This window comes from Pezoporus occidentalis, unplaced genomic scaffold (genome assembly GCF_034315485.1).
Source record: "Pezoporus occidentalis ecotype Australia unplaced genomic scaffold, CSIRO_AGI_Poc_V1 ctg121, whole genome shotgun sequence".
NCBI lineage: Eukaryota > Metazoa > Chordata > Aves > Psittaciformes > Psittacidae > Pezoporus > Pezoporus occidentalis.
In genome coordinates, this window is record NW_026913006.1 from 2,619,773 (window position 1) to 2,635,368 (window position 15,596).

Consider the following 15,596-nt stretch of genomic DNA (forward strand, 5'->3'; position numbering starts at 1 on the left):
AAGCCCTTCTCCAGGTTTCTTGTAGCTCCTTTAGGCATTGGGAGCTGCTCTAAGGTCTCCCCTGAGCTTTCTCTTTTCCAGGCTGAACCAGCCCAGCTCTCTCAGCCTGTCTCCAGCGCAGAGCTGCTCCAGCCCTTGCAGCATCTTTGTGGCCTCCTCTGGACCCGCTGCAACACCTCCATGTCTCTCTTGGGTTGCTGCCTGAGAGCTGGATGCAGGTCTGCAGGGGGGAGCTCCCCATAGTGCAGCAAAGGGGGAGAATCCCCTCTCTTGACCTGCTGCTCATGCTTTGGGGAGGCAGCCCAGCACACTGGGCTACAAACAATACTGCTGGGACATGGTGAAATTCTCACCAACCAATGTCCCCAATATTTTGCTGTCTGAGACCTGTTTTTCCCAAATCTGTTCCTTGCTACCATGAATCACTTCTAGGTAATCCAGTAATTTGCTTTAATAAGCTCTCAGTGAAAATTTCCAGAGCTGTTCCTGTATAATTGCTCACAAACTGTGTATAGAATATTGAGTTCAAATCAACTCCTTCAGCCAATTCTGATTTGGTTTTTGCTTCATAGGCTGCCAAGACTCTAACTTGACCACAGCAGCAGTCTGCAGAGTCAAGAAAATCAGGCCCTGTTCTGGATGTGCTTATTTCAGTCCTTTTCTGTATTGACGGCTCTTGCTTTAGGACTACAGTGAGGAAGAAATCAAACTCGGATCATTTCACAGCCCAAACTGCAGGACAATCTGAATACTACTGGAACCCCCCAGGTCTCTGGAAACTTTCAGGTTTGTTACCTCTGGTACTTCATCATTATGAAGAAGGGTGGATTCTAATATGAAGAAGTTGTATCCCTTATGCAAGGTCCAGGGCACCATTATCTATCTCAGAAGCATCTTCTTTATTCAAATATAGAGGATGTTACCTGGGGTTGTGCTTCAGCTACATCGAAATGCAGCATTGTTCCTTGAATACTGATCTCTGTATCAGACCTCACAAGGGAATCCAGGAATGCTTTTCAAAGACACTTCCTCAGATAAATTAGAAGTTGCTAGATGCACAGTTCCTCTTCTACTTCCCACTCTCCCCACCATGCACGACTCATCCAGGGATAACAGATCTACCCTGTGCTTGAAAAATCTGGCACCTGATCTCAAAATAATCCCTTTTCTTTTGACTGACCATTTGATTGTTTCCCCACTCTGCACTGGAAGTAATCTCAGTGTAGAGCAGAAGTTTAGAGACTTATTCACTCACTAGTTGTACCATTTCCCCTCATGGAAATGAAAATAGACATATAATTTTCAGTCTACTACCCAATCCAATCTGATCCAATCCAGCCTAGCCATTACATATCCAAAATACACTAATTCTTGGGTAAGAGAAAAACCAAAAGCAGTGCACAAAAGCAAGAGAACCTCCTCTGCTCCCTGCGTGCCCTTACCTTCTCCCACTCAGAAGGAAGAAAGCTCTGCCCAGCAAGGCTTGCACCCATTCTCAAGCTCTATTACCATCTCAGACTCAGCTATTTGGCTACTGTGAGAACAGGAGGGCTGGTCAGACCATGCCTTTCCCCACCTAGCTTCTCAACTGCCTTTTGGTGGGGTGTATGTCACAGCAAGTGTCCTCTTCTCCAGAGGCCATGCTGGGGCCTCCTCCTAGGACAAAGATTGCCATTTCCTAATGGGCTGGATGCAACCCATATCTCTAAGCATCCTTCACTGGTTAAGGAATAGGACCATCTGTTTCCAACTGAAACCAAGACATTCTTTGCGCAATCACATTTCAAGATGGTGATTGCTGGGAGTGATCTACAGCAGATGGTGACTCACAGAACTCCTCTCAAATTAATTGATGAACGTCAGTCAAACATCTGGATTAAAATGAGTTTAAACTTGAAAAGGAGAAGTAAAGATTAGATATTCAGAGGACGTTCTTCCCTGTGAGGGTGGTGAGGCGCTGGCACAGGTTGCTCAGAGAAGCTGTGGCTGCCCCATCCCTAGCAGTGTTCAAGGCCAGGTTGGATGGGGCTTGGAGCACCCTGGTCTAGTGGAAGGTGTCCGTGCCCCTGGCAGGGGGTTGGAACTGGGTGAACTTTAAGGTCCCTTCCAACCCAAACCAGTCTGAGATTCTATGATTCTAAAAGAGGACAGTGGGTGTCATAATCACCTGAATTTGATGGAAATAGAATGCAAACAGTTACAAAGAACTGACTATTTGTTTTTGTCTTATGTTTTGAATTTTTAGAGACACAATATTTTTTAGGTCATTCATTAAAATCTAATCTGTGCTTAGAAAGGACACCCACCTCTGAACAGACACACATTGATACACCTGCATCCCCTAACAAATGTAATGCCTGAACTTGCAAACTCTTTGTCATGAAAGTAATCTTTTTTCACATGAGGAACCCCATAGGACTATTCACGCAATGGAGAATTACTCACACAAGTAAAACTTTGCAGGATCAGGTCCTGGATCTAACAACAGCATTTTAATTACAGAAAACCCCCAAGCAAAAAGTGTACAAAAGAGTTTTTTTTTTTTTTTTTTTTTTTTTTTCTGGACAATAACAAAGGTTATTAGCCTGTTCTTTTTTTCCTCCCTTCTTGCTCCTTGGTTTAAAAGGAGGCACCAATAATCCAAACCAAATAAAACTGACCTTTGAACCTTTTTTGCTGTACTTTTTCTCATGCCATGATTTCTTTAGTCTGTTAGTGATCTGAAGGCTTGTTCTGGGCTGCAGACACTTTCCCAGACAGGACTGCCTTTCGTCCCCTGACAAATCACTGCTGAGCCCCTTTTGTCCTGCACCACTTTGATCTCACCTGCCTGTCAGGCAAAAAAGAACTCCCGTACAGTCAGAATGCATTGCAAACAAATTGGCAACCATTTCATTCCCATACACCATTTCAGCAAAGATCAAGATAGTGATAGAGAATTTTTAACCCTTTCATTGACCTGGAGGTCTGAGAAGGGATGCTCAGTTATGGTGGACTGATAATTTCTTAAGGAACGGGAGGATTAACACCCCCTTTTCCCCCCAAAAACCCACAACAAACCTCTGCAGATCATAATTGCATGACATCTTAGCTCTCAGATACAAAGGAGTTATTGCACAGTGGGCAGTGCTAGGTGCAGGTACAAGCTTTGTAGAAGATCGATTCCTTTTAATTGCACAGCTGCTTAAGCAGAAACTGAAGAAACATAATAAGTATTCTCCAATGTGAATGAAATTAATCCTATTGTAAATAACCATTGGAGTATTTAATGAACCATCTGAATCCTTTCTAACAGACAAACTTGGCCAGAACTGAGTTTAATGTATGTAATTTTATTTTTTTTTTAATTTTTTTTTTTTTACATTTTACAGTTCTTCAACACATGAAGTTTAGAAAAGACATTCTTGAGCTATTATACAGTGATTTCACATTTGGCTGTGACTTACCAAGCTGTATGTATTTCACTGGGATATAAAGGTATCCAGTTTTTTCCTAGGGCAGTTACAATGCAGCTACTAGACTGGTCCTGCTCCCATTGAGTCATGTCTGTTGTTTTAAAAACAAAACTCCCTTTTTTTGCAGACCTTTGCTGAACTTCAGATGAGCAAGATCATGGGTGTATTTCTTCTATTTCCCATTTATCTGCTCCCAACAATTACCACGTGCCAGCATCCTGCCCTCTTTCTCCAGTAGCAGCCTTGTTTACCCAATAGTCTGCTTTCGATCAAAACCCTCCACACCTTTATTTTAGCTCCAAATGCACTGGCAAAACATTTAATACTCAGAGAAAGAAAATATTTAACACATCCCTCTCTTCTATTTAAAGGATTAAAGAAGAAGCATAGACTTTTGGAGAAGATAAAACTAGAGCAGTGAGGAGAAGAAAAAAGTGCATTCAAACCTGCTGTCAGACATACACATTAATGAAACAGGGGCATAGTGCACAGAATAAATAATTTAATTCCATTTTTTAGGTAAAACTTGAAAGCTGCCACACTTTCCACATGCAAAAAATAGCAATTGTTTTATTAAGATACTCCTGCATATTTATTCGGTTTAGAGGGGTAAGTTTTTCTGTCAAGTGTTACTCCATTAATTCCTTCACAAGAAAAGAGTCCTTTATTTATCATGCTAATACATATTCTCTGAAATTTAATGGACAGAAGCTGTGTAAGGGCTTGTTATAAATGCTAAAAGGAAGTTATTACCAAATTGATTAATTGTTCTGATGGATGCTGTAATAATGTAATAATCTATTAATAATTGAGGTAAAAATGTTATTAACACTTTTTTTTTTTTGCTTAACAATGAAGCATTAAGGATTTTTTGATTTTAAACTGAGCTAAGTACAACCTCATATTCAGAAATCTTAATCCCCAAAGCATGAGAGCAGAATGTCGGTATCAGCTGATTTTACTGTGTTGGAAGAAATTATTGGTTCGTGTTTTCCATGTAGGCCACATTTCCATCAGAATTTCCTTCAATTTGGTGTATGAAGATGGAGAAGTTGAACAGTCTCCCCTGATCATACTTCATGTCTTTGAGAAGGAAAGTGGCTTCTTTGACTTGAAACTGGACAGACTTTTTGTATTTTCACCTCTCTTTGCTTCTCAACTCCAAATTTCAAGTCTTTTTCAGAAAACACTGGACTATGGCACACTTCTGACACTGAGATATCTGGGAAGAACTGTCAGAAAGTGTACTCTGCTCATGGTTGCAGCGCTAAAGCTACTGTCAAAACCTCAGGACTGAAAAATGATGGGAGGCTACATCATTCCCAAACAGGATCAAGTGCTCTTCTTCAAAAGGATCTCTTTCACCTGGTCTTGCAGGTCTACTTCAAGGATATTTCATGACCACCTGCCTTTTGGAGATGCTCAGTATGAGCTCAGCAGTCAAGAAAATGTTTGAGGCTTCTTTTCTATTTCTATAAAGCCTAATGTTGTCCTAACAGCTGTCCAGTAATGAATCCTAAATCACATAGTTTTTAACAGGAAAGTGTCTGTAATGAAAATCAGTAAGCTTGGAGTAGGGTAATTTCCCAGGAATTTCGTGGGTTTCCTTTGACCTTATGTACAGCTTAGCCAGATCATCTAAACTAGCTGTGAGAAGAATTACACTTAACAAAAATTCTGATGATGCTACATGTGGTGACACCATTGCTGCTAACCCAAACACAACTGCACTAGGGGAAGGCACAGTCAGGAGAGATAACAATTATAATATTGTAAAGCTAACTTTACTACAACTGAAAATACAACTGCCCCTACTGCAAAGAGATGTTGCCAGTGAGAAGTTCCTTTGCCATACTGGTCTCCAGAGATCTTTATGGTTATCTTTTTTTCATCCAGTATATGTTAGAATCTTTCCCAGAAGGTCTTTTAATCATGAAGAGAAATCACATCTTGTATTTGACCCAGTGTGTGGAGAAGTCAGCCCGAAGTTACCTATTCTATCAATACTTCTGACTGGAGTTCTTCTCCATGGAACTCTACATACCACTTTCAAGCTAGCTTTAAAAGTTCTGCCCCCTGCTTCTTTCCTTTTCAGCCTGTTCCCATCAGCTATTTAAGGTGCACTCCCTTTTTCTTTTTGAGCCTGATTATTTATAATTAGCATTTTCTGCCCACATGCAATTGTGCTCCAAACTCTTTCACATTGAGTTAATTCACTGACTTTAAAATCTATTAATTGACATCCAGAGGGGAAAAAAGTAAACATGTCTTTAAAGATGGCATGAATGGTTGACTCAAGATTAGGTCCCCACTCTTTTAGTCCCTGATTTTAAGGGAAGGCTGCAGTCTTCAAAACTCAATTGTCTTCAAAGTTCCAAAAAGAAATGGAATGATCAGGGGTCAGACTCAAGAGCATCCCTTGTGTGCTGGGGTTAACATTACCTAAGTACTTTAAATGATCACTAATTAGTGCCTTCAATGGGCACTCTGAGGACCACAGGGCTGAAATATCTTATTTGGGAATAAACTATTATGTAAGGCAGTCTAGATCAACTCTCAAACAGGGGCAGCAAAAGAAATCCTCTATTATAATCTGAAAGGAGAGAAAGATCCTCAAGGGCCACAAAACCATTCCCAGTTGCCCTCTTCCATTATTCCCAGGTTAAGACAGCCACAGGACTCTTGCCTGTACATGCAAGTGTATATTAATTAAATGCAGTTTTTAATACAGCCTTGCTTGTCTGGAATCAGGAACACAAGTATTCCCCGTGGTATTGGAAGACTGGGTAGTACAAAAAGTATTTTTGTTGACCTTTTCAGCTGCAACTTGGAAAAAAATTCTTCAAATATCCTGAAAGGTAACAGCAAAACAATATAAATATGTATTTTATAGTTGAGTTTAATTCAGTAGAGTTAGAGTTTGCTACCAACAAACGTGTTTGGACAAAGCACGAGTATCTAACAGAGCAGCAAATTATAAAGTTCTGGGCCCATTCACTACAAGAGAGACATTGAGGTACTGGAGCGGGTCCGGAGAAAGCCAATAGAGCTGGTAAAGGGCCTGAAGCACAAGTGTGATGAGGAATGGTTGAGGGAACTAGGGGGTTTAGTCTGGAGAAGAGAAGGCTCAGGGGAGACCTTATCGTTCTCTACAACTACCTGAAAGGAGCATGGAGCCAGGAGATGGATGCTCTCTGCTCCCAGGTAGTGACAGGACAAGAGGAAATGGCCTTTAACTGTGTCACGGGAGGTTTAGACTGGAGATTAGGAACGGTTTCTTCCCTGAGAGGATGTTCAGGCATTGGAAGAGGCTGGCGAGGGCAGTGGTAGAGTCACTGTCCCTGGAAGTGTTCACACACTATGTAGAAGAGGCCTTTAGTGCCATGGTTTAGTGGTGTCCTTGGCATTGCTGGAGAACAGTCGGACTTGGTGATCTTAAAGCTCTTTTCCTAATTGATTCTATGACTCTATGATTGCCAGTTCCTTGAGTTCCAAATCGACAGCCATAAATATTTTTTAGGTGTAGCAGGTATACAAAAAATAATTGTCCAATAAGGACAAGAAAACATCCCCTTTTAGCATACAGGTTCAGTCAATTTTGAACAGTGTTTTTGCAAATACTAAGTATTCTTGATGGAGGTTTTACAAATAACTTGTGAAAAAAAATGCAGTTTTCATGAAATATGGGAATAATGAACAGAAACACAGGGGGGGATCTGCTATGGAAAACCTGAAAATTGGCAGAGGAGTAGCATTCATAAAAGCAATAGCTCATAATCACTGTTTTTTGCTTTTTGGAAAAAGATATTTACTCATTTATGAAGTAGAATGAGGGTATGTAACTGGACGTCAATAGGTTCCAAACCAGAAAGGGCAAAGCTTTGACCAGAGCCTGCTCAAATTGAATTTTCCTTCCTGGCAGCTATCCCTTACGTAAACTGTACTGTATCTTCTTAAAGTGTAGTACAAAACATATGTGATCATTAAAAAAATCATAATCAGAAAAAGGAAGTGGGGTTGTGACTGTTATAAAGAATGATAAGATACTCTGCATCCACAGGAAGGCAAATTTTCTGTTTTTAAAATGAAGAAAATGTATGGAAGATGAGATGTTTCTGAATTTATAAAGGCTTCATTCTTTGGGGAAAATAAAAAGATATTTTTTAATTTTTTAATTAAAAAAGATTTATAAAGACAAAATGGTTTCATTTTTTTTCACTGAATACTGAGACTTTGGTTTCTGTTTATTGATAAAAATATATGTCCTGGCAAAATTTTGACTAGAAATACTGAAAATCATAACACAATCAAAAATCTTGTAAAGTTCTTCTGCAGCTTCTTAGTTTGTGCCAGAAATTAATTTCTTGTGCTTTACAGCATGTTTGAGGGTAGGAGCTTAGTTGTTAAGCCTCAAACATAAATAAATTCTTCCTAACCTATCTTTTCTGTCAGGAGCTTGTTTCATATTCTAATACTTACACTGCAGCCATTAGAGCACTGATTTTTGATGTTTCCAGCACTGGGTTTTGTGTGTTTTTTTCCTTTTAATTGAGGAAAACGGCTTCAAAGATGCTACCAGACTCTCCTGTAGGTCTGACCCATCAGAGTCCCAGTAAACAACAGAAAATGAATCCTGCAGTAATATCACCTCTAAGGTTAATGTAAAGTATAACAATAAACTTGGAATACTTCAGATATGATAATATAGAATCACAGAATCCCAGGCTGATTTGGGTTGAAAGGGACCTTAAGACTCATCCAGTGTCAACCCCCTGCACAGGCAGGGACACTTTCCACTAGAGCACGTTGCTCCAAAACCTGTCCAACCGGGTTTTGGACCCAGCTGTGGTATTTTCAAATGAAAGGATCATTTAGAAGTATATTAGAAAAATGTAAAAATTGTTCTAGTCATTGCTACTGCCAGAAAACCTCTTTTCAAACAGTAAAAAAGACTGCTCCTCCTTGTGGCATTAAATGAGAAATCAGCGGCTGGCCTTTGCGTTGAACATTAGCTGGCAGGGACATGGATCTGAAGTGGCTTTACTTTGGGGGCTTTGCTGGGGTAGTTTTTCAAGGCACAGTCACTCAAATGGAAACGCGTGTTGGCCACACTGGTGGAAGCCAAACTGTGTGTTGAGGGTGATCAATAGCTGGTCCAGGTTGCCCTTATTCTTCATCAATCTTGTACTTTTCTGATTCTGGTTACTACAATTTAATGTTCAGTTCTATAAAACTCTCACATTCAGTGGTAGTTAAATGATCAAGTTATTTAGATGTAAAGCCGGACCCTGGATCAAGCTCTTTCCTTCTATATCCTTCTGTGGATGTTCAAAACTAAGTTTGTCTAGACAGAATAGAACAGAGTTCCATCATGAAAAGAAGCTTGTTGAGTTTTTTACGTTGGAAGGGGCAATGCCCCCTGTCTTTCACTTCTAGCAACAAGACTCTGCAAGTCTAATCTATGCAGAAAAGTTTAGTTTACATTCTTCAATCACTAAGCACTGAAATGTAATGTATAAACTACTCTGGGGTGTAATCCAATCAGTATTAGTGTATCGTTGAAGAGGGGACCAGAAATAGAAAATAATAAGAAATTGAGAACAATTAAACTATCTTCATTGCCCACTCATGGAAGTAGGAATGGTGTTATACAAATTCTTTATTATTCTGATGTGGAAACAGGAAGGGGTCTAAGCTAGTGTGACTCTGGGAGACAAGAAGACCTCTCAGGGCGGACCAGGGCAAAGGTTCAGGGCTTGTATCCCTGCTGCTGCCAGCCTCACCTCTAGCCCAAGCACGGACAGGGGAAGGCTTTTTGCATCTGTAACAGTCAGGACCTGCTGCCTGTTCTCAAGTGAATCTAGGATGATATCAACTGGGTTGTAGATAGGCAACTAAGATGTGAATTGACTTGTCTGTATTATACAAAGAAACATGTGGCAGAAGATAGATCAGAGTTGGGGTCTTCCATGACCCCAAATGACAATGTAAAAGCCAGCTCACTCTTTCTGCTTGTTAGACTCCCATATGTTGCACTGTTGAATTCTTCTAACTACATGTTTAATCTGCTTTGTACTGTCACACTTCATAATTTGAAGTGTTAGAGCAGGGTATTTCTTACAACTCCTAAGAGGAATTATCTAGCAAAATATTCTTATCACTTATTTGACCTTGTTCTGCCCTTGTTGGAAAAATGTGGGGTTTTATTCTAGTTTTCTACATTTCCCAAGTAAGTTAGCAGCAGAGCAAAAGAAGAAACAGATTCTCCAGAAATATCTCTGCAATAGATCTTTTAACAAAAGGATTTTTAAAATAAAGGTTAATGATGCTGTGCACATAGCACAGGCTGAAATAACAGTCACATTGCTTAAATGTGCTCTTTTGAGTTTTAATTCACCAGGTAAACCCTTTGAGAGAAATTAAATAGTACTCCTGGGAAAGAATCCTTCTTTCAGCAAGTTTTCTTGGGACTTTCAGGGCCATTAACAAGTCTAATACACTGCATTACCTTTCCAGTCACTTCTTTTCCCTTTGTTGTGATACCTACTTAAAATATCAAAGCTGTGAGAAGTTGAATGACATATTGAAAACTGAGTAACACAGGTTTTATATGACAATCTTAAATCCCTTCCTCTGTCATTTTTTAACAAAAAAAAAAAAAATTTCTTTGCCAGCATGACCAGATGAAAAAGAAATAAAAAGTCCCTGGGTGGGACATGAAGGACTGACAAGGTAAAGCCAGATCAGAAAGAAGCCCCCATTAATAAATCAAAGAGGCTAAACAAAGGGCAGAACAGAAAAAAGTATTTTCAATCCTGTAACCTAGATGTAAACTGCCCTAATTCAGCATTATTTAGCACTCACAAGATTAATTCATAGTAGTTCTAACCTGAGGGGTGGGCAGAAGCAATATTCCTCCAGTGGTGTCAGGAGAAATGGCAAGCTTAAGAATCAGTGAGCAAAATCAGCGTATTTTTCCTGAATACAAGGAATGGGAAAAAAATCCTTGATATTTCTGATTAAATGTTAATATTTGGTGGCTTGATTTTTTTTTCAGTATGCATAACTATTGGTCTAATAAAGCTAAAGAAGGAAATTGGAAAAAAGGAAGTGCAGATGTAGCTCTGAAAGTACACCTGGATAATTTGTTAGCAATCATTAGACAGAAACAAATCCTTAGAACATGAGCTGGAGGTGACAGGCTCATTGCCATGAACCTAAAGTCAGCCCCACATTTTTAGAGTTAGCTTTCCATCAGGTCTTTTCCTTTATAACTGTTTTGATCATCAGCGTGACTCAGAATGACGTGCAATTGATAAAGCTGTAAGAACCTCCTAGTGCAGAGACAGCTATTAAAACAAATCAGGTAAGGATGTTTGGAAGAACACTATAACATCCAGCATATATTTCATGCTATGCAGAGGTTTGTGATCCAGCAAATCAATTAGCTCCTGGTCCAAAAGTTCTCTGCTATCTGTATTCATCTACCTAACCCTGGGAATTCTTCTGAAAACCAAGCTGAGATTCAACCTTTATAATCTCATCAAATGAAAACACAGAAGTGAAGATCTGGTAATCCAAATCCAACTGTAGCTGATCTAATTTTTAGAAACTAACATTCAAGTGCCTCATTGCTGTAAACAGAGGTATGCACCTGCAGGGTTTATTTCCAAAGATACAGGTATAAATCTTTGCAAGTGGCTTTTGCACTTATGTGTTCTGTAATTTGACTGGTTTCAATTTGATATTAAAGACAAATTTTCTTTCTTTCATCAATGATCTGCACATATTTGAAAATAAATATTCTTTTGAACATGCTCATCAGTTCAGACACCCACTATGGTTCTTTAACAACTAGACCATTTAACCTGGCACTTCAAGGTGTACTTGATAATCCCTAATCCTCAACTGCTCCATAATCCTTTCTTGTTTTGGAAATTAAGAAAGTAACCTAGATATGTCTTTGATGTGAGCTTGGCTTTTATTTACTACAGCTTCTGAAAACCTTTGATAAATTAATCTCTCAAATAGAATATCAATGTGTAATTCATACTCTGATGCCTGCTATTGAAGGAACTGCTATTCACCTCTGTACTACTCCATGGGTTAGATATTCAGGAAGAAATACAGACAAGGGATCCTCAATTACATGTTTTCATTTATCCACATGAGAGACTTTATGTCTCGAGGAAGACTTTACTGTGCTTGGGAAGCAAACCATTTCTTCTATAATAACTTCTATGTACTTACACAGTTCTGTTTCCTGCAGTTTTGCATCTGTGCATATATAATCCACTCTGACTAAGCTTTCAGAGACAGTGCATGCTGGGAGATTTTTTTTCCTGTGTAAATATGCGTAATTACAAATCAATATAGCCATTTCAATAACTACAAGAGTGTGTATGTGTCTGTGTGCATACTCCACTAGGGCTCAGTGGGACTGGTGCTGCAGTATTTCAAGATGACCTGCTGTACTGCTATTGACACCCTTAACTGACACAGTTCAGATTAATCTGGTATTTAGCTGCATGAAAAGGAAGCCTGGTTCATATGACATATAGCACACAGGTAGATTTTAACTTGTGGAATCAGATGTACTTGCCTGAATCAGAAGTCGCTGCATCTCCAGTATTCTAAGGCTGTATTTATTTGAATTATATTAACACTGCCATGGCAAATTGTCACACTGAAAAGATAGTGAATATATGCACATAGACAGTACACCCTGCCAAATCATCTCTGCTTTTATTAGCCCTGCATCCTAGATTAGTGCAGCTCAAATGTGACATTGACGATTTCAGGCCATACCTTTGCTTGCAGCCTACTTGAGTCTGAAAAGGATGTAAGAATCAGGGCTTTTAGCATCTTGTACTATTAGACCTTTAGGCACACTGGAAACTGAAAGTGAGTATCAGCTGAAAAGAGAAACTTGCTGTTGTTGTTACAGGTTACATAAAGTAATATGTCCAAAAGCCTCTTAGCAATTACCCAACATTCAAGTTGATTCTTAATTGTAGTATAATGGCTTAAAATTATGATTTAAGTACTTAGGGTTTTCTTTTCAGAACAAGCACCATTGCAAAAAGATTTGACACTGAAAGTGGACACAAACAACATTATGATTAGGCAAAGTCTATTTTGGGAATGTGAGAAAGAATGTCAAGAGTCTGTTGGGCCAGTGCCCAATGTCATCATTTAGTATAATGACTCTATTCATGCCATTTAAATCCAAGATCACAGCATTTTTCTCTAACTGCAGGGCAAAAGACAGAAGACTATCCATTCTCTTCTCCCCACATTTTGTGATGATCTTCAACTTTAAGATACACTCTATTGTTGTCTTTACTTGTGTTCTGCTTTCATCTCTTTTTCGATACACAGAGAAAAGCTGCAAATTCTTCTGGAAATTGAAGACACAAATATAAGTGGGAAAGGTTAGTTCTAAAGACACTGTGATGTCTGCTTACTCTCAGAGAATAATGGAGCAGAGAAGAGAAGAGAAAAGAGAAAAGAAAAAGGAAAGACACTTAACTAGTCTTGCTTATTTAGTAAAAATGCTCATCATATTGAACAGTGAGTTAAGGTGATTTATTTTTGCATTTGCACTATAATTAAGACAGCTAAAGGAATTGATGGATTACTTTGGAGACTGTCTTGTTGTATTCATATTCAGAACCTCAGATCATGAGACCCTTAAATTCCGAGTCTCCTGTCTCTAAAAAGAAGATATTTTTTTACTGCGATGCTGGTCAAATATTGGTCCAGGTTGCCTAGAGATGTTTTGAAATCTCTACCCTTCTACATATTCAAAACTTTAGCAGCTTAAGCAACTTGACCTAACTGGACTTCTTTCAGGCAGGAGACTGGACTGGATGACCTCAGAAGAGGCCTTGCAACACAAATTATTCTTTGATCCTATGCAGCTGATGTAGACAAAGGTAAATAAAAAGATACAGTACTTCTCCCTCACACAACTGTGAAACGGCAAAAACACAATGTCTTGTCTTCTACAATTCTTTGAAAGTCCCAGTGAAGATCCCAGTGCTAAACACATTTTTCATGAAACTGAAGGTCTTGGTAATTTCAATTTGGAGAGTGGGTTGCAGATCTCTCAGTTTGGTTTTGGATGTAGGGATTCCTGACTATTGGTTCAGATCTTAGTGGATGCCTCAAAGTGCTTCTTCCTCTTTACCTTATCCCCTTTCCATGTTTTTAATGGCTGATCAGTAATTCAAGTTGAGGAGCTATTTTTCTTTTTTTAATCATTTATATCAATCGATTTGCACAGTAAGTTGAATATTTAGTCATTGGTATACACATTTTATTATTTTCTATTATTATTTTTCCACATAAAATAAGGAAACAACTGATAAGCAGAAGTGTCAGACAACTTCCAGCCACCATAATGACATTTCCATGTCTGCTAATCAACATGCCAAACTCCAAGAGTCCAAGAAGATGACAGTATATGTGAATGTATAGATTAGATTATACAAAGATATTAGGTCAGGCTAGGTGTTGTTTGGTGAGTAGATTCTTTATAGTTTATTCATTCTTTTTCTCTTTTCTATGTAGAAAAAAAATAAATGAATGAAATGCCTAGACCAAGGGTTAAGTTCTGTCATAATTTATGATGCTGTAAAACCAAAGTTTATTCATCCAGTTCTGGCTTCAGTCATAGGTTGTACCTGTGGTAAATGTACCACAATGTGAGGCAGCTAATGCACCCAAGTGCTGTATGTGGACTCCTGTCTCCCAGCATTACAGCTTCAGTGAAGGCTTCTACTTCATTTACCATCTTGATTCTCCTTAGAGGTATTGGGGAGAAATAAGCAGAGTTTGTGATTATATGTAATTCCAAAGTTAGTCATTTCAGTTGTAATAAGAAGAGTGCCAACACAGAAGTGCTTGTTTTCCTTAAACAAAAAAAGGATTGTAAAAAAAAGGATGCAGATGTACAAGTGTAGACATCCAAAGCAAGATGAATTGAACCTCACCTTTTGACCATGAATTGGCACTTTTTCCCAGAGCAGTTCTGGGAATGCAGGAGGTCCTTCATGCCTCTGGGGCACACTGGGTGTGTATATTTCTGGACCTGAGTCCCTGTGCCTGGCTTCAAGTCATAGCTGGGGTTTTGCTTCCAAGCAGGGTGAGGCCTGGATGTGAACTGGCCCATTCTTCCCAATCCTACCCCACTTTTATGGAAGGGAAGACTAAAGAAGCAGGGCACATGAGATACATGCTAAGCTCTGAACAAGGAGAAGGCCAGAACCCTGTGGAGTAGCACCATTAAGTGCAACTTCGGTGTAGAGAGAATGTTCGTGTGTAGGCAGCTATTGGGCTGTAATCACAGTCCTCTGGGCACCACAGTCTCCACCTAAATAAGCCCTTCTTTATGCTCCTCTGAAACCAGATAAATCAACTAACTTCAGCCAATCCTTTCTGGTATATCCGCACAATCAACATGTCTGCTGACACAGATGTTGCACCAAAACTGAGGTGAATTTGGCTGTGGACTTTTCTGATTTAGGGTTGTCAGAAGTATTGCTATTTGAAGTAACAGCACAAGTTGTGAGTTTCCTCATTTGCAGACATAGGCAAATGAGATGGGACAACTTTCTCTGAGCAAGGAGCCCTTTGTGAAGGGGAACCAGAGAAGTGGAGAGTCTGTGCTCAGTTACATTAATGAGATAAATAATTTATGTGCCTTGAATCAAATTCACTGCATGATTTAAGGGCATCATCACTATATGCAGTGTTGTCATTCCATGTTAGTTGTTATTTCCTTGTTATTAATTCTAATTCTTGTTGCCTTTCAACTGTCCACACTCAGAAAGAGAAGTGCTTGGCTTTTCTGTGTTTTGTTGCTATGTAATGTGATATAAAACAAGTTTGGAGTGTCTCCCTGAATGCATGCAATAAAAACTAGGCTAGAAATCCCTTCTGCTGCAGCTGCTAATCATTAAATCATGGACCTGTTCAAAAAGCTCTATATCCTCGTGTCAAACTGCATGAGAACCTATAGGAAGGTATTCATATGACAACTGAGAAATCCCCTGGAATATAGTATATGTGCATCCTCTTCATACTTTTGGATACAAAAGTCTTTTGGTTTTAGTAGAATCACTGCAAAATTATAGA